The following is a 27178-nucleotide window of genomic DNA, read 5'->3' as shown; positions in this document are numbered from 1 at the left end:
GGGTACGTGTACAACTCTTCAATTATATCTCCTCCAGACAGAAAGAGAGAATTAAGAGCTACGATGAAGTTACCCAGGAGACGTAAAAAGTTTGCAGCACCTCGTATTTCCAGAAGGTCACCCATAAAAGTACTGACCAGGCCCTGCCCCGTTTAAATTCTGAGATCTGACGAGATCGGGCGCGTTCAGGACGGTGTGGCCGCAAGCCGAGAGGCCTGGCTGCATGATGTCTCTTAATGGCTGGCGGGTATTGACAGAACTTCCAGCAAAAAAAAAAAAAAAAAAAAGAAAAAGAAAAATGGAGGGAAAAATATCAGTGCAGTAATGGGTTTTGAAAGTAGCCGGGTACGTGTACAATTCTTCAATTATATCTCCTCCGGACAGAAAGAGAGTATTAAGAGCTACGATGAAGTTACCCAGGAGACGTAAAAAGCTTGCAGCACCTGGCATTTCTAGGAGGTCACCCATCCAAGTACTGACCAGGCCCTGCCCCGTTTAAATTCCAAGATCTGATGAGATCGGGGGCGTTCAGGACGGTGTGGCTGCAAGCCAAGAGGCCTGGCTGCATGATGTCTCTTAATGGTTGGCGGGTTTTGACGGAACATCCAACAAATAAAAAAAAAGAGAAATGGTGGTAAAAATATCAGTGCAGCAAAGGGTGTTGAAAGTAGCCAGGTACGTGTACAATTCTTCAATTATATCTCCTCCAGACTGAAAGAGAGTATTAAGAGCTACGATGAAGTTACCCAGGAGACGTAAAAAGCTTGCAGCACCTGGTATTTCCAGGAGGACACCCATCCAAGTACTGACCAGGCCCTGCCCCACTCAGTTTCCGAGATCTTACGAGATCGGACGCGTTCAGGACGGTGTGGCCGCAAGCCGAGATGCCTGGCTGCATGATGTCTCTTAAAGGCTGGCGGATATTGACGGAACTGCCAGCAATAAAAAAAAGAGAAATGGAGGGAGAAATACCAGTGCAGCAAAGGGTGTTGAAAGTAGCCGGGTACGTGTACAATACTTGAATTATATCTCCTCCAGACAGAAAGAGAGTATTAAGAGCTACGATGAAGTTACCCAGGAGACGTAAAAGCTTGCAGCACCAGGTATTTCCAGGAGGTCTCACATTCAAGTACTGACCAGGTCCTGCCCCGTTTAGCTTCCGAGATCTGACGAGATCGGGCGCGTTCAGGATGGTGTGGCCGCAAGCCGAGACGCCTGGCTGCATGATGTCTCTAAAAGGCTGGCGGGTATTGACGGAACTGCCAGCAAAAAAAAAAAAGAAAAATAGAGGGAAAAATACCAGTGCAGCAAAGGCTGATGAAAGTAGCCGGGTACGTGTACAATTCCTCAATTATAACACCTCCAGACAGATAGAGAGTATTAAGAGCTACGATTAAGTTTCCCAGGAGACGTAAAAAGCTTGCAGCACCAGGTATTTCCTGGAGGTCTCCCATCCAAGTACTGACCAGGCCCTGCCCCGTTTAGCTTCCGAGATCTAACGAGATCAGGCGCGTTCAGGACAATGTGGCCGCAAGCCAAGAGGCCTGGCTGCATGATGTCTCTTAAAGGCTGGTGGGTATTGACGGAACTTCCAGCAAAAAAAAAAAAAAAAAAAAAGAAAAATAGAGGGAAAAATACCAGTGCAGCAAAGGGTGTTGAAAGTAGCCGGGTACGTGTACAATTCTTCAATTATATATTCTCCAGACAGAAAGAGAGTATTAAGAGCTACGATGAAGTTCCCCAGGAGACGTAAAAAGCTGGCAGCACCTGGTATTTCCAGACGATCTCCCATCCAAGTACTGACCAGGTCCTGTCCCGTTTAGTTTCCGAGATCTTCCGAGATCGGGCGCGTTCAGGACTGTGTGTCCGCAAGCCGAGAGGCCTGGTTGCATGATGTCTCTTAAAGGCTGGCGGATATTGACGGAACTTCCAGAAATAATAATAAAGAAAAAGAAAAATGGAGGGAAAAATATCAGTGCAGCAATGGGTGTTGAAAGTAACCGGGTACGTGTACAATACTTCAATTATATCTCCTCCAGACAGAAAGAGAGTATTAAGAGCTACGATAAACTTACCCAGCAGACGTAAAAAGCTTGCAGCACCTGGTATTTCCAGGAGGTCTCCCATCCAAGTACTGACCAGGCCCTGCCCCATTCAGTTTCCGAGATCTGACGAGATCGGGCGCGTTCAGGATGGTGTGGCCGCAAGCCGAGATCCTGGCTGCATGATGTCTCTTAAAGGCTGGCGGGTATTGACGGAACTGCCAGCAAAAAAAAAAAAGAGAAATGGAGGGAGAAATACCAGTGCAGCAAAGGGTGTTGAAAGTAGCCGGGTACGTGTACAATACTTGAATTATATCTCCTCCAGACAGAAAGAGAGTATTAAGAGCTACGATGAAGTTACCCAGGTGACGTAAAAAGCTTGCAGCACCTGGTATTTCTAGGAGGTCTCCCATCCAAGTACTGACCAGGCCCTGCCCCGTTTAGCTTCCGAGATCTGACGAGATCAGGCGCATTCAGGACGGTGTGGCCACAAGCCGAGAGGCCTGGCTGCATGATGTCTCTTAAAGGTTGGCGGGTATTGACGGAACTTCCAGCAAAAAAAAAAAAAAGAAAAATGGATGGAAAAATATCAGTGCAGCAAAGGGTGTTGACAGTAGCTGGGTACATGTACAATACTTCAATTATATCTCTTCCAGACAGATAGAGAGTATTAAGAGCTACGATGAAGTTACCCAGGAGTTGTAAAAGCTTGCAGCACCAGGTATTTCCAGGAGGTCTCACATTCAAGTACTGACCAGGTCCTGCCCCGTTTAGCTTCCGAGATCTGACGAGATCGGGCGCGTTCAGGATGGTGTGGCCGCAAGCCGAGACGCCTGGCTGCATGATGTCTCTTAAAGGCTGGCGGGTATTGACGGAACTGCCAGCAAAAAAAAAAAAAGAGAAATGGTGGTAAAAATATCAGTGCAGCAAAGGGTGTTGAAAGTAGCGAGGTACGTGTACAATTCTTCAATTATATCTCCTCCAGATTGAAAGAGAGTATTAAGAGCTACGATGAAGTTACACAGGAGACGTAAAAAGCTTGCAGCACCTGGTATTTCCAGGAGGAAACCCATCCAAGTACTGACCAGGCCCTGCCCCGTTTGGCTTCCGAGATCTGACGAGATCGGGCGCGTTCAGGACGGTGTGGCCGCAAGCCAAGATGCCTGGCGGCATGATGTCTCTTAAAGGCTGGCGGGTATTGACGGAACAGCCAGCAAAAAACAAAAGAAAAAAAAAAAGAAAAAGAAGAATGGAGGGAAAAATATCAGTGCAGTAATGGGTTTTGAAAGTAGCCGGGTACGTGTACAATTCTTCAATTATATCTCCTCCGGACAGAAAGAGAGTATTAAGAGCTACGATGAAGTTACCCAGGAGACGTAAAAAGCTTGCAGCACCTGGCATTTCTAGGAGGTCACCCATCCAAGTACTGACCAGGCCCTGCCCCGTTTAAATTCCAAGATCTGATGAGATCGGGGGCGTTCAGGACGGTGTGGCTGCAAGCCAAGAGGCCTGGCGGCATGATGTGTCTTAAAGGCTGGCGGGTATTGATGGAACTTCCAGCAAAAAACAAAAGAAAAAAGAAAAATGGAGGGAAAAATATCAGTGCAGCAAATGGTGTTGACAGTAGCTGGGTATGTGTACAATTCTTCAATTATATCTCCTCCAGACAGATAGAGAGTATTAAGAGCTACGATAAAGTTACCCAGGAGACGTAAAAGCTTGCAGCACCAGGTATTTCCAGGAGGTCTCACATTCAAGTACTGACCAGGTCCTGCCCCGTTTAGCTTCCGAGATCTGACGAGATCGGGCGCGTCAAGGACGGTGTGGCCGCAAGCCGAGATGTCTGGCTGCATGATGTTTCTTAAAGGCTGGCGGGTATTGACGGAACTGCCAGCAAAAAAAAAAAAGAAAAATAGAGGGAAATATACCAGTGCAGCAAAGGGTGTTGAAAGTAGCCGGGTACGTGTACAATTCTTCAATTATATCTCCTGGAGACAGAAAGAGAGTATTAAGAGCTACGATGAAGTTACCCAGGAGACGTAAAAAGCTTGCAGCACCTGGTATTTCTAGGAGGTCTCCCATCCAAGTACTGACCAGGCCCTGCCCCGTTTAGCTTCCGAGATCTGACGAGATCGGGCGCATTCAGGACGGTGTGGCCGCAAGCCGAGAGGCCTGGCTACATGATGTCTCTTAATGGCTGGCGGGTATTGACGGAACTTCCAGCAAAAAAAAAAAAAAAAAAAAAAGAAAAAGAAAAATGGAGGGAAAAATATCAGTGCAGTAATGGGTTTTGAAAGTAGCCGGGTACGTGTACAATACTTCAATTATATCTCCTCCAGACAGATAGAGAGTATTAAGAGCTACGATAAAGTTACCCAGGAGACGTAAAATCTTGCAGCACCAGGTATTTCCAGGAGGTCTCACATTCATGTACTGACCAGGTCCTGCCCCGTTTAGCTTCCGAGATCTGACGAGATCGGGCGCGTTCAGGATGGTGTGGCCGCAAGCCGAGATGCCTGGCTGCATGATGTCTCTTAAAGGCTGGCGGGTATTGACGGAACTGCCAGCAAAAAAAAAAAAGAAAAATAGAGGGAAATATACCAGTGCAGCAAAGGGTGTTGAAAGTAGCCGGGTACGTGTACAATTCTTCAATTATATCTCCTGGAGACAGAAAGAGAGTATTAAGAGCTACGATGAAGTTACCCAGGAGACGTAAAAAGCTTGCAGCACCTGGTATTTCTAGGAGGTCTCCCATACAAGTACTGACCAGGCCCTGCCCCGTTTAGCTTCCGAGATCTGACGAGATCGGGCGCATTTAGGACGGTGTGGCCACAAGCCGAGAGGCCTGGCTACATGATGTCTCTTAAAGGCTGGCGGATATTGACGGAACTTCCAGCAAAAAAATAAAATAAAAAGAAAAATGGAGGGAAAAATATCAGTGCAGCAAAGGGTGTTGAAAGTAGCCTAGTACGTGTACAATTCTTCAATTATATCTCCTCCAGACAGAAAGAGAGTATTAAGAGCTACGATAAAGTTACCCAGGAGACGTAAAAGGCTTGCAGCACCTGGTATTTCTCGGAGGTCTCCCATCCAAGTACTGACCAGGCCCTGCCCCGTTTAGCTTCCGAGATCTGACGAGATCGGGCGCGTTCAGGATGGTGTGGCCGCAAGCCGAGATGCCTGGCTGCATGATGTCTCTTAAAGGCTGGCGGGTATTGACGGAACTGCCAGCAAAAAAAAAAAGAAAAATAGAGGGAAATATACCAGTGCAGCAAAGGGTGTTGAAAGTAGCCGGGTACGTGTACAATTCTTCAATTATATCTCCTGGAGACAGAAAGAGAGTATTAAGAGCTACGATGAAGTTACCCAGGAGACGTAAAAAGCTTGCAGCACCTGGTATTTCTAGGAGGTGTCCCATCCAAGTACTGACGAGGCCCTGCCCCGTTTAGCTTCCGAGATCTGACGAGATCAGGCGCATTCAGGACGGTGTGGCCGCAAGCCGAGAGGCCTGGCTACATGATGTCTCTTAATGGCTGGCGGGTATTGACGGAACTTCCAGCAAAAAAAAAAAAAAAAAAAAAAAAAAAAGAAAAATGGATGGAAAAATATCAGTGCAGCAAAGGGTGTTGACAGTAGCTGGATACGTGTACAATACTTCAATTATATCTCCTCCAGACAGAGAGAGAGTATTAAGAGCTACGATAAAGTTACCCAGGAGACGTAAAAGCTTGCAGCACTAGGTATTTCCAGGAGGTCTCTCATTCATGTACTGACCAGGTCCTGCCCCGTTTAGCTTCCGAGATCTGACGAGATCGGGCGCGTTCAGGATGGTGTGGCCGCAAACCGAGATGCCTGGCTGCATGATGTCTCTTAAAGGCTGGCGGGTACTGACGGAACTGCCAGCAAAAAAAAAAAGAAAAAAGAAAAATGGAGGGAAAAATATCAGTGCAGCAAAGGCTGTTGAAAGTAGCCGGGTACGTGTACAATTCTTCAATTATATCTCCTGCAGACTGAAAGAGAGTATTAAGAGCTACGATAATGTTACCCAGGAGACGTAAAAGTTTGCAGCACCTGGTATTTCCAGGAGGTCTCACATTCAAGTACTGACCAGGTCCTGCCCCGTTTAGCTTCCGAGATCTGACGAGATCGGGCGCGTTCAGGACGGTGTGGCCACAAGCCGAAACGCCTGGCTGCATGATGTCTCTTAAAGGTTGGCGGGTATTGACGGAACTTCCAGCAAAAAAAAAATGGATAAAGAAAAATGGAGGGAAAAATATCAGTGCAGCAATGGGTGTTGAAAGTAGCCGGGTACGTGTACAATACTTCAATTATATCTCCTCCAGACAGAAAGAGAGTATTAAGAGCTACGATGAACTCACCTAAAGGATTATTAGGAACACCATACTAATACTGTGTTTGACCCCCTTTCGCCTTCAGAACTGCTTTAATTCTACGTGGCATTGCTTCAACAAGGTGCTGAAAGCATTCTTTAGAAATGTTGGCCCATATTGATAGGATAGCATCTTGCAGTTGATGGAGATTTGTGGGATGCACATCCAGGGCACGAAGCTCCCGTTCCACCACATCCCAAAGATGCTCCATTGGGTTGAGATCTGGTGACTGTGGGGGCCAGTTTAGTACAGTGAACTCATTGTCATGTTCAAGAAACCAATTTGAAATGATTCGACCTTTGTGACATGGTGCATTATCCTGCTGGAAGTAGCCATCAGAGGATGGGTACATGGTGGTCAAAAAGGGATGGACATGGTCAGAAACAATGCTCAGGTAGGCCGTAGCATTTAAACGATGCCCAATTGGTACTAAGGGGCCTAAAGTGTGCCAAGAAGACATCCCCCACACCATTACACCACCACCACCAGCCTGCACAGTGGTAACAAGACATGATGGATCCATGTTCTCATTCTGTTTACGCCAAATTCTGACTCTACCATCTGAATGTCTCACCTCTTTTTCCTATTTGTAGTGGAGATGAGTGGTACCCGGTGGGGTCTTCTGCTGTTGTAGCCCATCCGCCTCAAGGTTGTACGTGTTGTGGCTTCACAAATGCTTTGCTGCATACCTCGTTTGTAACTAGTGGTTATTTCAGTCAAAGTTGCTCTTCTATCAGCTTGAATCAGTCAGCCCATTCTCCTCTGACCTCTTGCATCAACAAGGCATTTTCGCCCACAGGACTGCCGCATACTGGATGTTTTTCCCTTTTCACACCATTCTTTGTAAACCCTAGAAATGGTTGTGCGTGAAAATCCCAGTAACTGAGCAGATTGTGAAATACTCAGACCGGCCCGTCTGGCACCAACAACCATGCCACGCTCAAAATTGCTTAAATCACCTTTCATTCCCATTCAGACATTCAGTTTGGAGTTCAGGAGATTGTCTTGACCAGGACCACACCCCTAAATGCATTGAAGCAACTGCCATGTGATTGGTTGATTAGATAATTGCATTAATGAGAAATTGAACAGGTGTTCCTAATAATCCTTTAGGTGAGTGTATATGTATGTATGTGTATGTATGTCCAATTGCTTTGACAATACAAATGAAATGAATTGAGAGAGAGAGAGAGAGAGAGAGAGAGAGAGAGAGAGAGGAATATGAGCTCCTAAAAAACATTTGTTTTTATACATAAGCGGATTTAATTTGTCATTTACAAATGAATATATAGCACTATAAACATACACAGAAGACATGGAATAGAAATTCAGAAGAAAAAGTATTCAAAAAATAATAATTTTAAGAGAAACACAAAAAGAAGAAAGCAGAGAGACAGTTCAGGAAGAAAAGTCAGAAAAGAAAAGCTGAAGACAAGAATTGGAGGTAAGAGACAAATAATTAAACAAAAAAATATGTATTAATAAAATAAATAAGCATTCTCAGTAGTTGACTCAGCCAATGAAAATGCAGAGCTCCGATTTGAATAGAGTGACAGTAGGAGAGAGCCCAACTGCCACTGAGACTGATAGAAATCTATCGAACAGCAGTCTGACTGCAGAGCTGCCTTTTGAAATCCGATACCCTGAAGACATTCGCTCTGCACAGGCTAAGAAGGACTACAAACAAGCTGTGATGAGAGCATCTCCTGAGACCCTCATCCTAGACTACACCGGTAAAGGAGAAAACAGGGTCAAGAACAATCTACTGTTCTACACCGCCTTTCACAAAACCCTGTGCCAGACATACCCCAATAACAACAAGAGGGGCATTAGCAGAGGCAGGCAGATCTCAGTGCTGGTAGAGAAAGACACAGACAGTGTGATGCTCACTTTTAATGTATACCACAACGGGACCATCATGGTGCAGGGCAGCGAGAGCAGCCTGGACCAATTAGCTCTCGGCTTCCACACCTCAAAGCAGCAGACTGAGGTAGAGAAACAAGAGCCAGAGCCGGCCACCCTGCAGTCTGCCCCCAGCCACACGGAGCCAGACAGTGCCCCATCTCCCACAGACTGCCCCCCTGTCTCCCCAAAACTCTCCAGCAACATTAAAACACTAAAGGAATGCCTATCAGTGCTGGAGCTGGAGTTTGCGGAGTTCAGGGAGCAGACCTTGAGCACCCTGGCCCAGACCTCCTTGTGTGATCAGCTCCGGGATGAGATGCACAGACTAAAGATGCAGCACAAGGCTGAGATCCATGAGCTGAGAGCAGCAGTGAGAGACCTGGAGGAGCAGAGCCAAACCCTGAGGACGGAGCTGCGCAGAGCGAGGGAGGAGCTGACCTGGACACCCCAGCACAGCTAGCTGAGGAGCCTGCAGAGCCAGCTGGAGGAGCTAAGAGAGGAGCTACACATCACTGGAGCACAGAGACTGCACTGCACTGACCCCACAACACCTCCAACCCCTGACGCACCCACTGATCCACCCACACTCCCCACCACTCCTGACACACCCACTATCACCAGACCTGCCACTAATACACAACCCCCTGAAACGCCACTCCCCCAAAACACACCCGCTGCCCCCACCACTCCCGACGCAAACCCGGAGTGGCAGGTCAACGCAGAGGTGGTCATTCTGAGCGAATCCAATGGGAAGTTCCTGGTTGAGAGGCGCCTCTTCCCTGGGCGAAAAGTGAAAAAGCTTTGGTGCTCCACAGCACAGAGAGCCCTGGAGCTGCTCTCCAAGAGGAGGCTTTGCCAAGTCAAACACATCCTCATCCACACCGGCACTAACGACCTGAGTGCCCGCAGGGGCGATGTGGCCTCAGCCCTGAGACAGGTAGCAACGAAAGCCACAGAGGAATTCCCAACTGCCAAAATTTCCATCTCCACACTGCTGCCCCGCACAGACGTGCCCCTGCACATCATCCAGGCCATCAACGCAGAAGTGTCCCGAAGATGTGCCCTCCTCCCCAACGTCCACCTGGCACACCACTGAGACATCCAGCCACATCACCTGTATGACCACGTCCACCTCAACAAGACGGGTGTGAGGATCATCTCAAAGGTCCTCAAGGACACAACCCTGGGCCGAAACCCCACACACCCCCACCTCGAGACCAGGAGCAAACCCCCCAGCCCCCGGCCACATCCCCAGCCACCGGCTCCACCCCAGCCCCAGCCCCTGAGACCCCGCGGCCCCATTCCCCACCCCCCCATCCCCAGAGGGCCCGTCCAGCACAGCAGAGCGGACAGCCGGGGACCAGCACAGCCACACAGCCACGCAGCAGCGGCTTCCAGAGCCTGGAGGCCCGATGCTGCCCAGCTGGCCCAGATAAGGCAACTCCTCAGTGTCATCTGTTCCACACTGCTGAGTTAACTGAGCCTCAACACACATATATATGGTTGTGGAGATGGAGAGTAAGAAAAAATGTGATTTAATTATTCTGATATTTTGATGCAAACATAAAATCTTTGAGTGATTATTATGTATATCCATATATAATTATTAATAGTAATATAATATCAGTTGTAGACCACAAATTAAACTTTCTTATGTAGAAGAGACAAGTATAATAAAATATATTAACATGTCCTTTAAAATAAGCAGTTGGAATATGCAGGGTTTACGCTCCTCAACTTTTGGAATGAAGAGCACAGGCCCTGAACTGATCAACACTGTAAATAGTTCAGATGTTTTCATTCTTGTAGAGACTTGGTGCTGTGCAGATATGTCTATACACTGGATGGATACAATGGATACAGGGAGCTGATTGTGCCCTCCTATAAAAAACCCAAAGTCAGGTGTGGCAGGGCCTCGTGGGGGATTATCGTGTGGTACAGGGAGGAGCTCCGAGCAGCCCTATGCCCAGTACAGAGAGGAGACACACACCTGTGGATGAAAATCAGAAAAGACACCCTACAAAATAACACAGATATATACCTATGTGCAATTTATATGCCACCCGCAGACTCCCCCTACTATAATGAGGAAGGCTTTCATGAGCTTCAAAACGAAATCTGCCACTTCCAGACCCTGGGCTCTGTACTGCTGTGTGGCGATCTCAATGCCAGGACTGGCAGAGAGATGGACTACATCAATACAGAGGGGAACACACACCTGTTCGGAGACTCCCCGCTGTGCCACACACACACCTCCACACTGACACAGCCACGACAGCGTGGTAAACAAGAGCAGGAAGCAGGTAGTGCGCCTATGTAAAAGCCTGGGTCTATATATCATCAATGGCAGGACCAGGGGGTACTCTCTGGGGAGATTCACATACTGCTCGGCTCTGGGCAGCAGTGTGGTGGACTACGCCATAACTGACCTGGACCCACAAGCCAACAATGCGTTTATAGTCAGACAACAATCTCCACTATCAGACCACAGCCAAATAACACTTTACCTAAAAAGATCAGCGCAGCCACAAGTCAGAGCCAAACTTCCCACAAAACTGGTCTCCCTGCCACCCAGTTAGAGATGGTCAGAGCCCAGCACAGAGAACTACACAAGAGCCCTGAATAGTGATGAGATTGAAAACATGTTAGACAGATATCAATCCTCACACTATCAAATAAACCAAAACGGAATAAACTCAGCCACCAAAACACTGAATGAAATATTTGAGAGACTGGCTTTAAAATCAAACATTAAAACAATTAAAAACCAAAATATGAAATCGTCTAAAAGAAAAAAAGAACAGTGGTGTGACCAGGAGTGTGAAACTTCTAGGAAACACCTGAGACATCTCTCCAACACTAAACACAGAGAGCCCGACAACCAGGAGGCTCGCCTCAGCTACTGCCAGGCCCTGCGGCACTACAAGCAACTCCTCAGTAAGAAAAAAGACCACTATATGGGCAGAATAAATACCCCAAAAACAAAAAATGAAATACCAATTCAAAATGGAGAAATCTGGAAAACACACTTTGAAAAACTTTACCAAAATGTTGAAAACAATCCAAAGCCAGAACAGGTTAAAATATTAAAAAACCTAAATAAATTGGAAGAAATCATTAAGAATAACCAAAATCCCTTAGATAACCCATTTACAATACAGGAACTAAAACATCAACTCAAAATCCTCAAACCCAGGAAAGCCAGCGGCCCCGACAGCATCAGCCCTGAGATGCTGAAGCACAGCAGCCCGCAGCTGCAGGAGGCTCTGCTCAAACTCTTTAACCTGGTGCTGAGAGCCGGGTGTTTCCCTGAGGTCGGGAATCAAGGATTGATCACCCCGATTTTTAAAAGTGGAGACAAATTAGACCCCAATAACTACTGGGGCAGCTGTGTGAGCAGTAACCTGGGGAAGGTGTTCTGCAGTATCATCAACGCCCAGATACTGGCCTTCCTTACCAAGCACAGTGTCCTGAATAAGAGTCAGATTGGCTTCCTACCAAAACGCCGCACAACCGATCATATTTACACTCTACACACCCTCATAAATAAATATACCCAAAACAATAAAGGAAAAATATTTGCCTGTTTTGTAGACTTTAGAAAGGCATTTGACTCAATCTGGCACAAGGGATTATTTTATAAACTTCTACAGAGTGGTGTAGGGGGTAAAGTTTATGACATCATTAAATCAATGTATTCTGAAAACAAATGCGGAGTTCAAATTGGCAACTCAAGAACAGAGTTCTTCACTCAGGGGCGGGGAGTGAGACAGGGCTGCAGTCTGAGTCCAACACTGTTCAACATCTACATCATCGAGTTGGCCACAGTGTTGGAGCAGTCTGACGCCCGCAGCCTAACTCTCCATGACACAGAGATCAAGTTCCTGCTCTATGCAGACGACCTGGTGCTGCTGTCGCCCACAGAGCAGGGGCTTCAGCAGAACCTGGCGCTGCTAGAGCAGTACTGTCAGAAATGGGCCCTGGCAGTCAATCTGGACAAGACCAGAGTTATGGTTTTCCAGAAAAAAGCCCCATCTCAGGGAAACAGGTACCGCTTCACTCTGGGCAGCACTGGATTAGAGCACTGCACCAGATACAACTACCTTGGCCTGACCATCAGTGCGTCAGGGAGCTTCAGCCTGGCTATAAACGCATTAAAAGACAAGGCACGCCGGGCATTTTATGCCATAAAGACACAATTTGGGAAAACAACAATACCAATAACTATTTGGATTAAAATATTAAACTCCATCATCCAACCAATCCTGCTATATGGGAGCGAAGTGTGGGGTCCCCTCATGAACCTCAATAACAACAATTGGGACAAAAGCCCCATGGAAATATTCCACCTAGAATTTAATAAAAACATCTTACACGTACACAGAAACGCCCCCACGGCTCTGAGGCTCACAGAGCCCGAACACACAATGACCAAAACAACAACAATTGGGAAAATTGACATGTACCTGAAAAGCAAATACACAAAAGATTAGAGACACGAATTAGAATTACAAAACAAATTGGAATGCTACCGGGCCCTGAATAGAAACATTACATTGGCTGAATACTTAAAAATCCAAAATATAAAAGAGAGACAAAATCTAACTAAATACAGGCTCAGTGACCACAGCCTCGCCATTGAAAAAGGCCGCTACAGAAAATTCTGGGTTGCCAGAGAAGAGCGGCTGTGCAGCCAGTGTGACCTAGGGGAGGTCGAAACACAGGCGCATTTCCTGCTGTCCTGCCCTAAATACACAAAAATCAGGGAGACATACTTTAAAATATTAAAAATGCATATCCCTGAGTTCAGCATGATCCCCGATTGCTGCAAACTCCCCGTCCTGCTGGGAGAGGAGGAGCGCACTGCCTTCTTAGCAGCGCAATATGTATCCACCTGCCACAGCCTGCGAGACAGTGTGTAGACACCAGCCTGTGGCACTCCATTTGCAAAACAAAATAAAAACAGTGATTTTTCTGATGTCATGACACAAATTTTGATACAAACAACAAATATGGTTTATATCCTACTTAATTTTATTTCAATGTGTACTATATTTGTTCCACTGAATCTTGTATTGCAATGTTTTGTCTTGATTGATAGAACATTTGTATCTGCTTTGGCAATATTGTGATAGATCATGGCAATAAAGAACCTTTGAATTGAATTGAAATGAATTGACAGACAGACAGACACTCACACACACTGTCACACCCACACACACACTTTCACAGAGAGACATATACACACACACACACACACACACACACACACACACTATCACACAGAGACAGGCACACACACGTACAGACACACACACTAACTTTCACACAGAGACAGACACACACACACACACACACACATACATACATACATACATATGGAAAAGAAACAATACTTTTATAAATCACAATAAGATGTAATAAAGTACAGAAAAACTAAATGTAAGAAAATGTGATCTTTAATACACACAAATATGTATGGCTGGTCGGATGCGTCTTGGACTCGGGTTCCTCTTCATTACGTATAACGCTTTTGCCTTTTGCTAAAGCTTTCCGTGGAGGGGATCGTGGGTGAGTTTGTACCATTCTTGGGGGGCTCTGCCTTGTTGGGGCGGAGCTGTGATCCAGGTGAACAGCAGATCGGGCATAGGTGGGCATGTGGGCAGAGGAGTAGGAAGGCCGGTCAAGCAAATAAGCTTGCTAAGGTACGCAGCAGCAGCAAGCAGCCCCCCCATCCAGCCAGCCAGCCAGTCTGGCTGGCAGTGACTGAGTGGTTGACAGACGGCAAGCAATGGAATGTACGTGCTCTGTGATGTCATAGCAGTCAGCTGAGAGAGGCTCGTGATGTCATCGCTGAGCTGGCTGGCTGGCTGGCTCTGTGTGTGTGTGTGTCTGTGTCTGTCTGTTTTTCTGTTTGTCAGTCTGTCTGTCTCTCTCTCTCTCTCAATTCAATTCATTTGTATTGTCAAAGCAATTGGACATACATACATACATACATACATATATGTAGCGTAAGGTACACTTATACATTTCAATTAAAGAAGTGAATTCATAGTATCACCTTATCACGAATCCTGGAGTCTTGTAGAACTCAATTTCTGTAATAATTGGACGCAGACACCAATTCCAAAGATATAAATTGTCAAATTTATTTAAAAACAAAGACTAAATGTAGCACTACACTAATTATACAAAAGGGAAAAACTAATTAAAATTCAACTCTAGATCAACAAATCAAAGACAAATCACTTCCGTGACCAAATCAAAGACCATGGGATCCCATAGGATAACACACAAATCGTTAAACAAAAAAGGTTATAAACACATTGACTACAATACCGGTTAGTAATTCTAGGAATCACTAAGAAACAGTTGAAAGTGCTAAATTGCAGTTTCAGAAGATGAAAAAAAACTGTAACTGATGGGATATGTAGTACTTTATACTCGAGTGGTCTATGCGATTACACCCTGTTGGTGTTATTAAGAACGCCAAGTACCAGAATGCAGAGCGGGACTGTTTTTTGTGCCGTGACTTGTCGGGGGAAAAAGGCGCAGAAAAAACGGACGAGAAGGTGAAGGTAGTATGGCGGTGATGCACGCGTTGGTGAAGTGGGAAAGCGGGGTCGACAAAGACTCTTACAGCGTGATTCCCACTGCTTGCTTTCGCAATTTTGATTTATTCAGCATTGCTGATGATGACGAAGAGACGACTCGAAACTTCAGAGCAGAGTGGAGAGACACGAACAAACCTCCAAAAGGTGGATGGCCTGTCCATGAAGCGCAGATCATTATGACTGGTAACAATGTTTATTTAAAAAAAAAAAAACATTAAAGTCTTTACATGCTATTTGATATATACAATCACAGTATATTTGAAATGAATGTTTAAGTTATTAATGTGTTGTACTTCTAACATACTCTTATAACATGGTAGGTGGTGGTGAGGGCGCTAAAAACTCGTCATACTTGACTGGCATTTGTAAGAACGATTTATTGTGTGTTGTGCTTTACAATAAAATCCCCCAAATCACAAAATAAATTAAACCAGATATAATTTAACTTCAGTTTTGATTCAGTGTTGGCTGTTCATCTTAATTTGTATGGTCAAAGCACAGTATTTTTATGACAAATAAATATAATCCCCAAATATCTGTGGACATAATGCAGGGTTTTATTTATTTTATTTTTATTTTAGGAAAAGAAGGCGAACTAAGAAGAAAACTTAATGACCTAACAAAAATGCCCTCTCCTAAAATGAAGAGAGTACCTAAACCAAACAAAAAACTTCAAATTTCAGATGATAGTGACCTTGATGAACCACAGTTACCGGTGAGATAATTACTGCAAATATTAAATGTATTGCAGGATTGTTTTTTTTTTAATCATTTTCATATATATATATATATATATATATATATATATATATATATATATATATTCATTTTAAACTCTTTTCCTCTCTGAATACAGCACAAAATAAGAAAGAAAACCGATGGAGCTTCAAGAATTAGATCCCGTCATATTCTACAGACATTTAAAGAGTCCAGTGAAGTTGAGCTACAGCAAAAAGTTAAGCAGCTCGAAAAGGAAAACACTTAAAAAGACTTAAAAATGAAAACCAATGTCTTCGAAACCGTATGGTTGATGGTAAGTTTTTTTATTTATAGCAAATAATTCCTTACCTTGATAAATGTTATTCTTCAGTAATTTAGATTCCAGAGTAATGTATTATAGTTGATCATACTGAAGTAATCTAGAACCACAATACAGACTCTTAATGTGCACTGTCTAATAGTTTAATAATACTGATTATTAAATAAAGTTTTTCAACATAACTTCATAATCCTACATTAATGACTATATGCATTACATTAGACCTGGTAATTCTTGTATTTTATCTCTTCTATTTTTTTCGTAGCTAATGTTAATGACCCACAAAAAGGTCAGTTTGCCAATAACATAGAGCAAGTCTCTCAAGTATAATTGCAGGCATTGATGGTTTTGTTTTCACTTTGTATTAAATATATTACTAGAAATGATTATCATTTAATACTAAGGTTTTTTTCTCCAGAGATTCCAGACCTTTTGGACAATCTGAAAAAAATTGTAACAAAAGCCACATTTATCAGCAATGAAGACAAAAGTGTGTCACCATCAAGTGGTTCTGACAGCCCCACAGCAAATTGTTCTGAATCTGACAAAGAATCACCAAAACAGGTATAACACTCTTGGTCTACAATATTACAAAGACAAGGTAAAAATATATATATTGAAAACAAATATTGGTTGTAAACAATCTAATGATGCTACATTATCAGTTATATTCATAGTTATAGTTGATAATAAGAATGTAATTGAATTATGGGTGTCACAGATTCACTGACTTTATTATGTGTGTAAATTAATAAACTTAGAATTGAGACATACTGTGGTCTTTAATAACACATTTCTGTAACAAAATCACAGCCTTACTGATAATGTATTCCACTTAACATAATATAAGAATAGTTTGGGGATAAACTTGTTTTTTATTTACCATTGTCTTTTAGGTGGAAATATTCCCAGGCACTGGAGTTTACATTGACAAACTGTCCTGGATCCTTGCAGAGAGGTGCAGCACGAATACGTCATATGCAAGAACCCTGACGGTTGCTGTCTTTGACTTTCCAACATTATTAAAGAGCAATCTTCGTGGTGGTGGCAGCAAGAGAGATCCAACTTCGGAGAAAAAGACACCTCTGGATCGCTTAAAGGTGGAAGCCATATATGGTATGTAAATGCTGTTGTACAAAATTTCTAACTCTCCTTTTTAACTGTATAGAACACAAAGGGTTAGCATTTGAAATGTTCCTTTGGCCTTTGTTTTAGTTTCAGAGACTAGAGTTAATTTATTAATAAATAATAATACCTTACATGTAGCAGCTGGAAAGATCCCAAAGTGCTCTACAGACTCACTTCACCCACCACCCTCTGGGGTGCAGCCATTTTGTACCAGCAGATTACTACACAGCAGTAAAGGTGGAGTCATAACAAATTTGTTAGACCTGATTGAGGGAAGCCTGACTTAGAATTCAGCCACGTCACTCTTTCAACAACACCTTGTAAATCACCTTGGATTAATGCTTCAGACATATTAATACATAATAATAATGAATAGTGCCATGGGATCCTTGACAATATAAACTTTCATGTCTCATTTAAATTTGACTTTTGAGCAAATACTTCACATTTCAGTCCAGTTGTGCCACATCAATGTAATGCTTAAGCAAGGTATTAATGGAGAAAAGACTGCCTTTGCATAGCTGCTTCGCCAAGTACAGATTTTACTATGAACTAGTGTAAGACAAGTTTAAGAGCATACACCAAAACGTTTAAATACACCCACACACAAAAATGTTGATTTACTGTGGCAATATGTAACTAATGAACCCTTCTCAAAGATATGTGGTATGTTTATTAAAAGATTTTTATATATCTATGTGCAAGTCATTAAATCTATGTGATACATGTTTTTTAGGGGCTACCTTGAAAAAATTGCCCAGTACCCCAAAGAGTGTAATTGGTGGTGCAATTAACAGCAAGATAAATGAACTACGACACAGAATGAAACCAGAGTGAAGATTTGAAGAACCAGATCTGTATTTTTTGTTTTGTTTTCAACAGGGTTGGGGTCAATTCCAATTCAATTTTTAATTCCCTTTTCAATTCAATTCCAATAAAGAATATTCTGTGAATGCAAAAAGTAATTGCAATTTTGAATTGATTTGTAGGAGGAATTGGAATTGAAAAACAGGAATTGACCCCAACCATGGTTTTCAGTGAGTGTTGTACAAATTGATAGGTCAGGGTTTCTGTAAAAACTTAATAGAGGCCAGCAGGCGTGCACGATCTGGGAAAAACTGCTCCACTACAACAGACCTCTTTCCCTTCGTTTTCTCTAAAAACCTCCTGATATCCTTCACTGCAGCTCTGATTCACCGAGGACGAGGAGGCGAGAGAGGAATCCGTGAAGCCGCCCTCACTGTCACTCCGAGCCCGAGGCGTCCCCGGTGGCTGCCGCGATGCTCCAGCGTGTAGCCGGACCTTTCCCCACCAAGCCGCTCGCTACCCCAGCTTCACTACTGTGCCACCACTTCTTTTACTGCCACTATTTACCAACACCGTCCGTGCTCCCTCCCAGCACCTTCTTAGTGCGTTTTTTCCACCCGGCGCCTCGGCTTGTACCGCCGAGCCTGGCCCTGCCTCCTCCTCGGCTACACCCTGTGTGTCTGTCCGCCCGTCTGCTGACTGCTGAGGTTGTTCCTCGTCACTAACCAGCACCCCGTACACCGCCTCAACACCATCTCCCCCCGGCGTCTCGGTCGTCACTATCCCCCGCTGCCTCGACCCCGTCCCCCAGCTGTGCGTCATCGCCTCCGGGCAGCTCTTCCCCCGTCACGGCATCAGTGGTACCATCGGTCCGACCGGCGACTGTCTCCTCCGCCGGGGCTCGATCTCTGTCTGCCCGCTGCATCTGTGGCTGCGGGCCGGTGTCTCTATTCCTCCCCGCATCGCCCCGCTCCTCCTCCCGCTCCCTGTCCTGTTCGGGACAGTTCCTCACGACATGCCCCTCGCTCCCACACCTGAAACACTTCATGGACTCCGAAGTAGCGAACACGACGTAGTCGGTATTGTCGATCTTAAATTTAAAAATGACATTAAGATCCTCATTGATGTTATTGAGGATCATATACAGCTGCCTTCGGAAGGACATGACGTGTTTCAGTTGCGGGGATTTGCAGCCCAGCGGGACCCTCTTAATGCCGGACATCAGCTGCCCGAGCCGGTGCGGATGAACGGAGGGACGTTAGACAGCGTTACCTTCCGGGCAGGAGCAGCGAGCGGCAACACCGGGGTGAAAGTGTCGTCTAACACTGTGCCATTAGCCACTAGCTGATTGACCAGATCAGTGGTTTTTAAGAAGATAACAATGGCAGCAGACTTGATATTTTCACACCCTGCTACCTCCCCAACCGCTAACACACACTGCTCTAGGGGGCAGAACTGCACCGGAGCGATCTTGACTCCATGGCGTCGGGTCAGTTTTTCAAAAGACGCATTCAGGGGGTCCGACCCCCCGACCCGGGAAGAACTACCGGTACTCCCCCCTCCCCTCCCCTGTTCCCCCACAATAAGAAAAGCACTGAAAACAGAAGACAAAATAAACAAACTGAAAAAAGTAAAGCAACAAAAAAACGCAGCCAAAGGACAGAGCTCTCAGCAGCACTCCCGCTCACTGCAGACCCCTCCCACACACTCCCAGCTGAGAGAGAGAGAGAGAGAGAGAGAGAGAGAGAGAGAGAGTGTTAGTGTCTGTCTGTCTCTCTCTCTCTGTAGATGCATCATAGGGAACATATGTAACAATCTCTCTTTTTGTTTACCAAAAATGAGAATGAACGTATTTCAAGTGGGTGTTGCCTTGGTTGGAAACGTTTTAAGATTATTTATGAAGTGTAAAGTGGATTTGTCTCAGTTCTCCGTAGTTTTCAATGTATGTGCCATTCAGTAGCGTTCATGTTACAGATGTGCCCTATGCAGTGGTAGGGTCAATAAAATGTCAGTAAAACTTTATTTTAGCAATTATGGAGGGGAAGAACTGCAAATAGAGGGTCCCCACTAATTATCTAACTTACCAACAACGTTTCAAATTAGGTCTTGCGAAGCTGCCAAATAATGCTGTATAATTGTATGTGTCTTCATACACCGGCTGCTATAGTCTGATAGCTTTGATTATATATATATATTTTCTCGTGAACCACAAATGCTATTTGCTTGATTTTTACAGAGTATGTTATAAATACCATTCTTATGAAGCCTGACAAATTGTATGCTGTAATTATGAATATTTTCAAATCATTTGTTTGTTTTTCCTAACATGTTACAAATGTTCCCTATGTGAAAGATGCATTATATCTTAATAACGTCTAAACAATTAAAGATATACAGATTATTATTTTCGGTAAAGTTATAACACATTGCTATTAACTATGTGTGTCAGTAAAAGTTTAAAAAATCCTAACAATTTTTTATTGATCCTGCAAAATAAGTGTTTAGGGAACATTTGTAACATAGTTAGGGTTAGCCACTGGGTAAGGGTTACATCTTCAGCAGTAAGTTTATTCATGTTAATTATTCTCATCAATGTTAAAGAACAATAAGTTATATCATGTGTGTCGATAAAATGCTGATATTCCATAACGTTTGCTTGTGTATTCTGCAAAACACATATTTAGGGAACATTTGTAACATTAGGGTTACGATTTGCCATAGACGCGGAATGAGTTTGATTGTGATGTTAAATGGGGTTTAAAGACGCAGTCGCCTCGGTGCTGATTACAATTGCTGTGTTTCTCCACTTCTACTCCATGCTTGGGAACGCCCACATCCAGTGACGTCAAAACCGGTGGAAAAGCGGGCCGGTTCAAAAAAGATCAGCTGGATCCCAGGCCGAGCAGCAGCTCCGGCTCCAGCACCGGCACCATGTCGCTGGAAAAGCGCTAAGTGAGCTCACAGTGAGCTCAGTGTAATGTCTGCTCTGGTGAGCTCACAGTGTGACCTAGTCGTGAGTTCACGTCTTCACTGGGTAGTCCTTGACAACTTAATTGACTCAATTCTTGGGCTTAATTGGTCAAAATGACCATTGGTTGAAGGTACTCAGGGACTGATGTGTAGAGAGACTTATTAAACCTGCAGGATTGTGGTTTTCCCAGAACAGAATTAACCAGTGTAGCGTTATGTTGGGTGTATTCTGATAAGAGCATTTTAGCTCTGAGCTGAAGCACTGATCTAAAGAAGACCTCTCCCCCCCAAATTTATCAGATTTCCTTAACTCATCAGCATGTGAACTGGTTTACATCAAAGTGACAGTCTTGGGAGGATGGCACCGAGAATAGGCCAAATAGTTTGGAATCCTGCTATGAGATAGGAGAAAGGGGCCTGTAGGTAATAAAAACTCTTTGAAGTGGACGAGAGCCGAAATCCCGACATAGAGCTACGAACCCGGGCCAACCGGCATTTCCAAAAGATGGCATGGATTGACATCAGTCATAAATCAAGCCCCCCTCCAATAGGACACTGGGGGCTGAAACCGAAATCCAATCTAAAAAAATCAAGAACCAATCACCTATTGATCTGACAGACTATAAAGAACAGCGCACGGTCTCTCTCTCTTACTCTCTCTCTCACCTGAACCAGAAACTCGCAACCTGTAGCTCTGTTGCCAGAACCGGAACCAGAAACCAACCAAGTCTTTGCCGGCAACAGAAGAATTAAACTGGGAGAAGGAGATTGAGCCGTACGAAGAATTCTTTTAAAGGACTTTATTAAATAAATAACTTTACAGACCCACCTGATCAGTGGAGTTTTACAGCTGGACAATTGACTAAGTCGACTGAATACGAAAGTGTCAGTCATTTAAATAGCTATTTGAGTCTTAAGAAACTTGACCCTTGGAACGAACAGGGCCCTGCTTTCCTCAAAGACTTTGTCTTCAAGTAACTACGGTGGAACCCTGCTTACAAAGAAGATTTTGTGCACAACCTTGGAGCCTTCAAACCAATGGAAAATCTGTTTGGAAAAGACTCTACATTCGCGAAACCCCAACTTCCAGGTGCATCGACTGAGTGGAAGTTCTTGGACAAAGCCGAACCGGACTGCCTTTGTTCCAAACCACACGGACCTCGTGCCGTGTGCTGTTATCTGAGCCCGAAGCCAGAGAGGCCTCTCTGCGACGAAGTTCACATAAGTTTAACAGTTTGGAGTTTGTGATTCATGACATTTAAGAAATCAATTAGAAATGTTAATCTGTGATTCATAACTCTAGAATGTGTAATATCATTTAGTTTTCTTAAATATAAATGTGTGTTGCATTCAACTGTTTTGTTGATAATTTTAGAAATAAAATCTGTCAACGCCGAGAAATATCTTCTCATTCCTGTTTAACTGTTTAGTCTGAAATTGACACAAGTGAATAGACATTAGATTATTGGTGGCCCTGCCTATCCTTAATCATTGAATAATAATCAGTTAAGGGAAATTGTGGTAACAAGTAATGATAGGATCTTTCTCTGTACCTAAACGTTAATGAGACTGATATATATATATATAACGAGAAGTTACCTGACATAAATACTAACCTGCGTAGTTATTTAATGTCTGACTAACAATACTAATGAGAGACTCACCTTCGTCTTACTAACCGGTATTGTAGTCAATGTGTTTATAACCTTTTTTGTTTAAAGATTTGTGTGTTATCATATGCGATCCCATGGTCTTTGATTTGGTCACGGAAGTGATTTGTCTTTGATTTGTTGATCTAGAGTTGAATTTTAATTAGTTTTTCCCTTTTGTATAATTAGTGTAGTGCTACATTTATTCTTTGTTTTTGAATAAATTTGACAATTTATATCTGTCTGCGTCCAATTATTACAGAAATTGAGTTCTACAAGACTCCAGGATTCGTGATAAGGTAATACTATAAATTCACTTCTTTAATTGAAATTTATAAGTGTACCTTATACATAAGGTATCTATTAAATTAACTGAACAATATGAAGCTAGTAACTATGTTTAATTAGTGCTGGTTTTACAGTTATAAATTGCTCAAATATTGTAAGAAAGACAATTTGACCGCCTGTTCTAAAGTGAAAGTTATATTCACATTAATTATTGCACTAATTCAGTGATATTTATGTTTATTGGCCTAGAATAAGGCAATAATTATGGCTAAACTGCCAACAACACAGTACTAAAGAGAATTGGACTCCCTGTTGTAAAGATTTACACTAGGGGTGTCCCGAAGCACAATACCTTATTCGGAAAGGCACGGATAATGGCTTCAAAACCAATAACGAATAATTTTGCCGAATAATATGCGGCTAAGGCTGAGACAGTCACAGCTTGTGTTTGATGGATAACAGGTGAGCCAGGGGATCATATCACGAAACTTAAATGTCTGAAATCACTAGGCAATAATGTCCGTGTGAAATGAATGTGTGTAAACTTTAGGAATGAAATGAGCGCAAATCAAATAGCAGCTCTCTGCGCTTCTCTCTGAAATCAGAGCTTTAACGGGGTGCTTGAATATGATTTCACTTTTCTAACTTTAGTTAGTGTGTAATGTTGCTGTTTGAGCATAAACAACATCTGCAAAGTTACGAAGCTCAAAGTTCAAAGCAAAGGGAGATATTTGCTGTTAAAGAAATCGTTTTTTAAGGACTACAACAAACGGCTGGGTTAGTGACATCACTAACCCTAGAATTGACATAAACCCCGTCCCCTGAACACAATTCAGAGATTATCAAGACAGAATATGCTAATCAATGAGTAGAAGATAACTAAACATAGTCCAGTTAACATAATAGATGGTGAGGTACATTACTACACACAAATAATATGGTTTGCTAAGTTGTTAATATGAAAGAATGTTGATCCTTCAAATGTTTAATACATGTTAAATAATGGGTAATATGTCCTTACTAATCAGAATTACTAGTGTACTTATGCTTAACTAATGCATCATTCTGGACTATTCAAATAAAGTGTTACCACAGTTCTTAATGACATGCATATTTTGGACATAGTCAGGTGCAAAAACAAGAAGGTTACTTTGTTGTCGGTGTTTGCGCAGAGGTTGCGTATGTTTGCGCACAGATAGCGGATAATCGCTCGCACCTTGGAACCTATTTCCGGGAGCGCGTTGTTGAGCCACCAGGCTCTGTTTTGTGCGGATGGGCGGCCGGAGCGCGTTAAGGGTTTTCTGTTACAACGTTGTCGTTAATAACTAATGATCTTCGCATGCAAGTCAATCAATCAAAACTAACTTGAGCTGGACAATAACTTTATTCTAGAGCTGCTGTAAAGCCAAAACAATCTCTGTCACTTTCATTTCTTATCACTGGAAAGCTGCTTTCAAACAATTCATATTGTTAAAAGCGCTATATAAATGAAGGTGATTGACTTCCCTTGCATAGACTTTTTGTCACTGCTGGTTTTACTGTTCTAAATAACAGTAGGACTTAGCCTAGATTTAATACCAGATTTCTTTGTTTTTTAAGTTCAAATGTATTATTATGTGAATTGGTACTTAAGTAAATGGTGTGTGATTATATGCATGACATTCATTCGGTGACAGTGGAATACAAACAGTCTTACCGGTGTATTCTCAACATCAGTTTCATCTGAATCCGTATATCCGTGTATCATAACAGCTTCACATTATTTATTGGCCCCGACAGTGTAAAAACAAATGAAATGCATTAGATAGGTCTACTTACTGCTCACAAACTTGATAGAGGCAGCGTACACTGGCCAGCCATGTTTTGGCTTTTTCCCTTTCTGCCATCCCACAGCAGCTGAACAGTCAGTTTGCGGGTATCCATCGTCATCCATCTTGGTGTCATCATATTTACGTATGGCTTCGGTTTCCACCTCGCTATACATCCCAGCATCCTCCCCACTGACCCATTGGACCACTGCAAACTTTCTCATCACACCTTGGGCTTTAGAAGAGTTTGGCTTTTAGTGAATTTAGATCACGGCTGTTTCATCAGATCTCACATGGGAAGGTCACAGTTTTGTGTCTTGTGAGTCTGATTGTAGCGTCATGGGCATCATTTTTGCTTTGTAAGACCAGTTTGCCAGACACAGACATAATGCTAGGCCAGCTAAATGTCAGCTGCATGCAAGTTAGCTGCAGATCTGTGAAAGATTAGTACAATCGATAATGAGGGCTGTCGATTTAACGCGGTAATCTGATTCATTAACGTTAGTTGTGAGAAACTAACGCGATTCAAATATTTTAACTCAATTAACCCACCCGCCCCTGACCAACGTAGGTAGATTTGTGTAATGAAATAGATTCAAAACTGAATCGCTTGACAGTAAAAAAAGTAAATGTAGTCTAATGTTAACGGTATAATACCCATTCAACATAAACCAACAAATACATGAATCCAGTTCACGTTACCTAAATACACGAAGCAAGGGCAATATCAAAGTTGTTGCTGGCTCAGTTAGCTCCTAGCAAGGTAACCTTAACTCTTGCAACTGTTGTCTTATTGAACAAACCAACTACTTTGCTTATAAATTACTAAATGAACCAACCTGAATCAACACAAATCCCTGAGTAATAATTACAACAAGATACAATTATTCTTTCCTTCGGGGTGACGTTAGAAATCCATGTTTAATCGATCTGAAACCTCTGTTGAAACTTAAAGCAACGGCCCGTTTTACCGCTGTCTGGCTGCTTCAATGAGTCAGTGATCTGGATTTCTATTGGATCCCGCGCAGCAGTTCAAACATCAACCAATCGGCATATTGTATGGTCTTATGGCCCTAATTCACTTGCCTACATGTAGCGATGTGTTTTCTATTATGCAAAATGGCGAAACGAAAATTGTGTTGCTTTAACAGTTGCCAAGAAGAAAGAATGATTCCTCGTCGTACTCGGACCAGGTGGAAAACAAGGCAAAACTTGTTTTTCCAGCAAAGTTTTGGTCATATTGATAATTTATAGGCCCTAGAAATGTGTGTATTAAATATGATAAACTATAATATATTCATAAATAGGCATTATACTTATTGTTGAACATAATTGTACAAATAATGTTTAGTTTAAGTTATGTTAAGTTTTAAGGTTTTAAAAATGTGTTTAAAATGTTGTAAAATGCATTGACAAACATATCTGAAGGCGAGTAGATTTCCCACTACAGCTGGTCATGTTGTTTTTAAATGCTGCCCGTGAACTGAACAATGAACGAAGTCACCATATCTAAATATTCACAACAAACACCCTTTCGACATGAAACCAAGAAATGAGAGCAATGCTTTCACTGCTCGCCATAGCGTCTCAATGTTAGTGTCCCTCAGCAGGATATGTCGCCCATTTTAGGTTTACAGACATTCTATAAATTAGCAGCCTGGCATTAGTACTGTCAGTAAAATATTATGCATGGCTAATAATTTTATGTCATAATAATATATTCATCTGTAGCCTATGGAGATGGCTTCCATCTCAAGACACCAATATAAATCTAAGCACAACAGCAATGCTAAAATGTAATGTATTATTGTGTCTGTAAAAGTGAAAGGAGCATACAGGTAGATGGTGGGGTGGGTTGTGAACACTAGCTTTAATCTTGATGAACATCCTGGGAATTAATAACAGTCAAAACAGCTTGCCATATTGTTGAACAAGAATATCAACATTTAGAGTAAAACAGGTTTCTTTTGGTACACACTTTGCTTATGATCACTCAAATTTGGATTCTTTCCCATTTGTTACAGAATACCAACCAATCAAACCTGGTGTCTTCAGGTCCCTCAAATGACCATGTCACAGATGCCAGTTGGCTGAACATCCTCGCATTTTCCATGAAGCACAATGTAACAGAGGCTTTAATGGAGGACCTACTGAAGCTGTTAAGGTTATGTAGTGGGGATGCTGCAAGCATCCCAAGTAGCAAGTACATGCTAGAGAAGGAGTTTAAAGATTATGTAGACAAATCAGAATACCATCTGTGAGACAAAGTTTAGAGTTGGGTCAATTTTTTATTTGTATACCTTTGAGGAATCAACTTCAAGCTCTTTTGGAGAATGAGCCTATTCCAAATATTTACAATGACCAAAACAGATGGAATAACAGATTTTTCAGATGGGAAGTTGTACAAATATCTGAAATCAGTTAGTGATTCATTCTTTTCCCTGTCTTTCAATTGTGATGGAGTGCCAGTGTTCCAGTCATCTAAATACAGCATATGGCCCTTACTATGCTCTGTTAATGAATTACCCCCAGAGGAA

General features: G+C 43.0%; 5 non-coding genes and 15 pseudogenes across 5 annotated transcripts; 1 reads left to right on the top strand and 19 right to left on the bottom strand.

The window, feature by feature from the left end:
- Window positions 1–88: 88 nt before the first annotated feature.
- Window positions 89–207, bottom strand: LOC136761771 (uncharacterized; annotated as a pseudogene).
- A 224-nt stretch (window positions 208–431) lies between these two features.
- LOC136760940 (uncharacterized) lies at window positions 432–550 on the bottom strand (annotated as a pseudogene).
- Window positions 551–761: 211 nt separating this feature from the next.
- Window positions 762–880, bottom strand: LOC136761531 (uncharacterized; annotated as a pseudogene).
- Window positions 881–1088: 208 nt separating this feature from the next.
- LOC136760798 (uncharacterized) lies at window positions 1089–1207 on the bottom strand (annotated as a pseudogene).
- A 210-nt stretch (window positions 1208–1417) lies between these two features.
- Window positions 1418–1536, bottom strand: LOC136760957 (uncharacterized; annotated as a pseudogene).
- A 219-nt stretch (window positions 1537–1755) lies between these two features.
- Window positions 1756–1874, bottom strand: LOC136762191 (uncharacterized; annotated as a pseudogene).
- Window positions 1875–2090: 216 nt separating this feature from the next.
- LOC136761002 (uncharacterized) lies at window positions 2091–2209 on the bottom strand (annotated as a pseudogene).
- Window positions 2210–2418: 209 nt separating this feature from the next.
- Window positions 2419–2537, bottom strand: LOC136762561 (5S ribosomal RNA). Its single transcript, XR_010820757.1, has one exon. It is a non-coding gene; the product is annotated as a 5S ribosomal RNA (ribosomal RNA).
- A 211-nt stretch (window positions 2538–2748) lies between these two features.
- Window positions 2749–2867, bottom strand: LOC136760796 (uncharacterized; annotated as a pseudogene).
- Window positions 2868–3078: 211 nt separating this feature from the next.
- Window positions 3079–3197, bottom strand: LOC136762539 (5S ribosomal RNA). The gene has a single exon (XR_010820736.1). It is a non-coding gene; the product is annotated as a 5S ribosomal RNA (ribosomal RNA).
- Window positions 3198–3424: 227 nt separating this feature from the next.
- On the bottom strand, window positions 3425–3543 carry LOC136760939 (uncharacterized; annotated as a pseudogene).
- A 215-nt stretch (window positions 3544–3758) lies between these two features.
- On the bottom strand, window positions 3759–3877 carry LOC136761046 (uncharacterized; annotated as a pseudogene).
- A 210-nt stretch (window positions 3878–4087) lies between these two features.
- Window positions 4088–4206, bottom strand: LOC136760785 (5S ribosomal RNA). Its single transcript, XR_010820288.1, has one exon. It is a non-coding gene; the product is annotated as a 5S ribosomal RNA (ribosomal RNA).
- Window positions 4207–4431: 225 nt separating this feature from the next.
- On the bottom strand, window positions 4432–4550 carry LOC136761518 (uncharacterized; annotated as a pseudogene).
- Window positions 4551–4760: 210 nt separating this feature from the next.
- Window positions 4761–4879, bottom strand: LOC136760875 (uncharacterized; annotated as a pseudogene).
- Window positions 4880–5095: 216 nt separating this feature from the next.
- LOC136762391 (5S ribosomal RNA) lies at window positions 5096–5214 on the bottom strand. The gene has a single exon (XR_010820591.1). It is a non-coding gene; the product is annotated as a 5S ribosomal RNA (ribosomal RNA).
- Window positions 5215–5423: 209 nt separating this feature from the next.
- LOC136761252 (uncharacterized) lies at window positions 5424–5542 on the bottom strand (annotated as a pseudogene).
- Window positions 5543–5767: 225 nt separating this feature from the next.
- LOC136761630 (uncharacterized) lies at window positions 5768–5886 on the bottom strand (annotated as a pseudogene).
- A 215-nt stretch (window positions 5887–6101) lies between these two features.
- LOC136761295 (uncharacterized) lies at window positions 6102–6220 on the bottom strand (annotated as a pseudogene).
- A 7617-nt stretch (window positions 6221–13837) lies between these two features.
- On the top strand, window positions 13838–13952 carry LOC136762258 (U5 spliceosomal RNA). The gene has a single exon (XR_010820464.1). It is a non-coding gene; the product is annotated as a U5 spliceosomal RNA (small nuclear RNA).
- Window positions 13953–27178: the final 13226 nt, after the last annotated feature.

The sequence above is a fragment of the Amia ocellicauda genome, chromosome 10 (assembly GCF_036373705.1).
Source record: "Amia ocellicauda isolate fAmiCal2 chromosome 10, fAmiCal2.hap1, whole genome shotgun sequence".
NCBI lineage: Eukaryota > Metazoa > Chordata > Actinopteri > Amiiformes > Amiidae > Amia > Amia ocellicauda.
The sequence above is the reverse complement of the archived record's forward strand: the minus strand, read 5'-3'. Positions and strand labels throughout refer to the sequence as shown.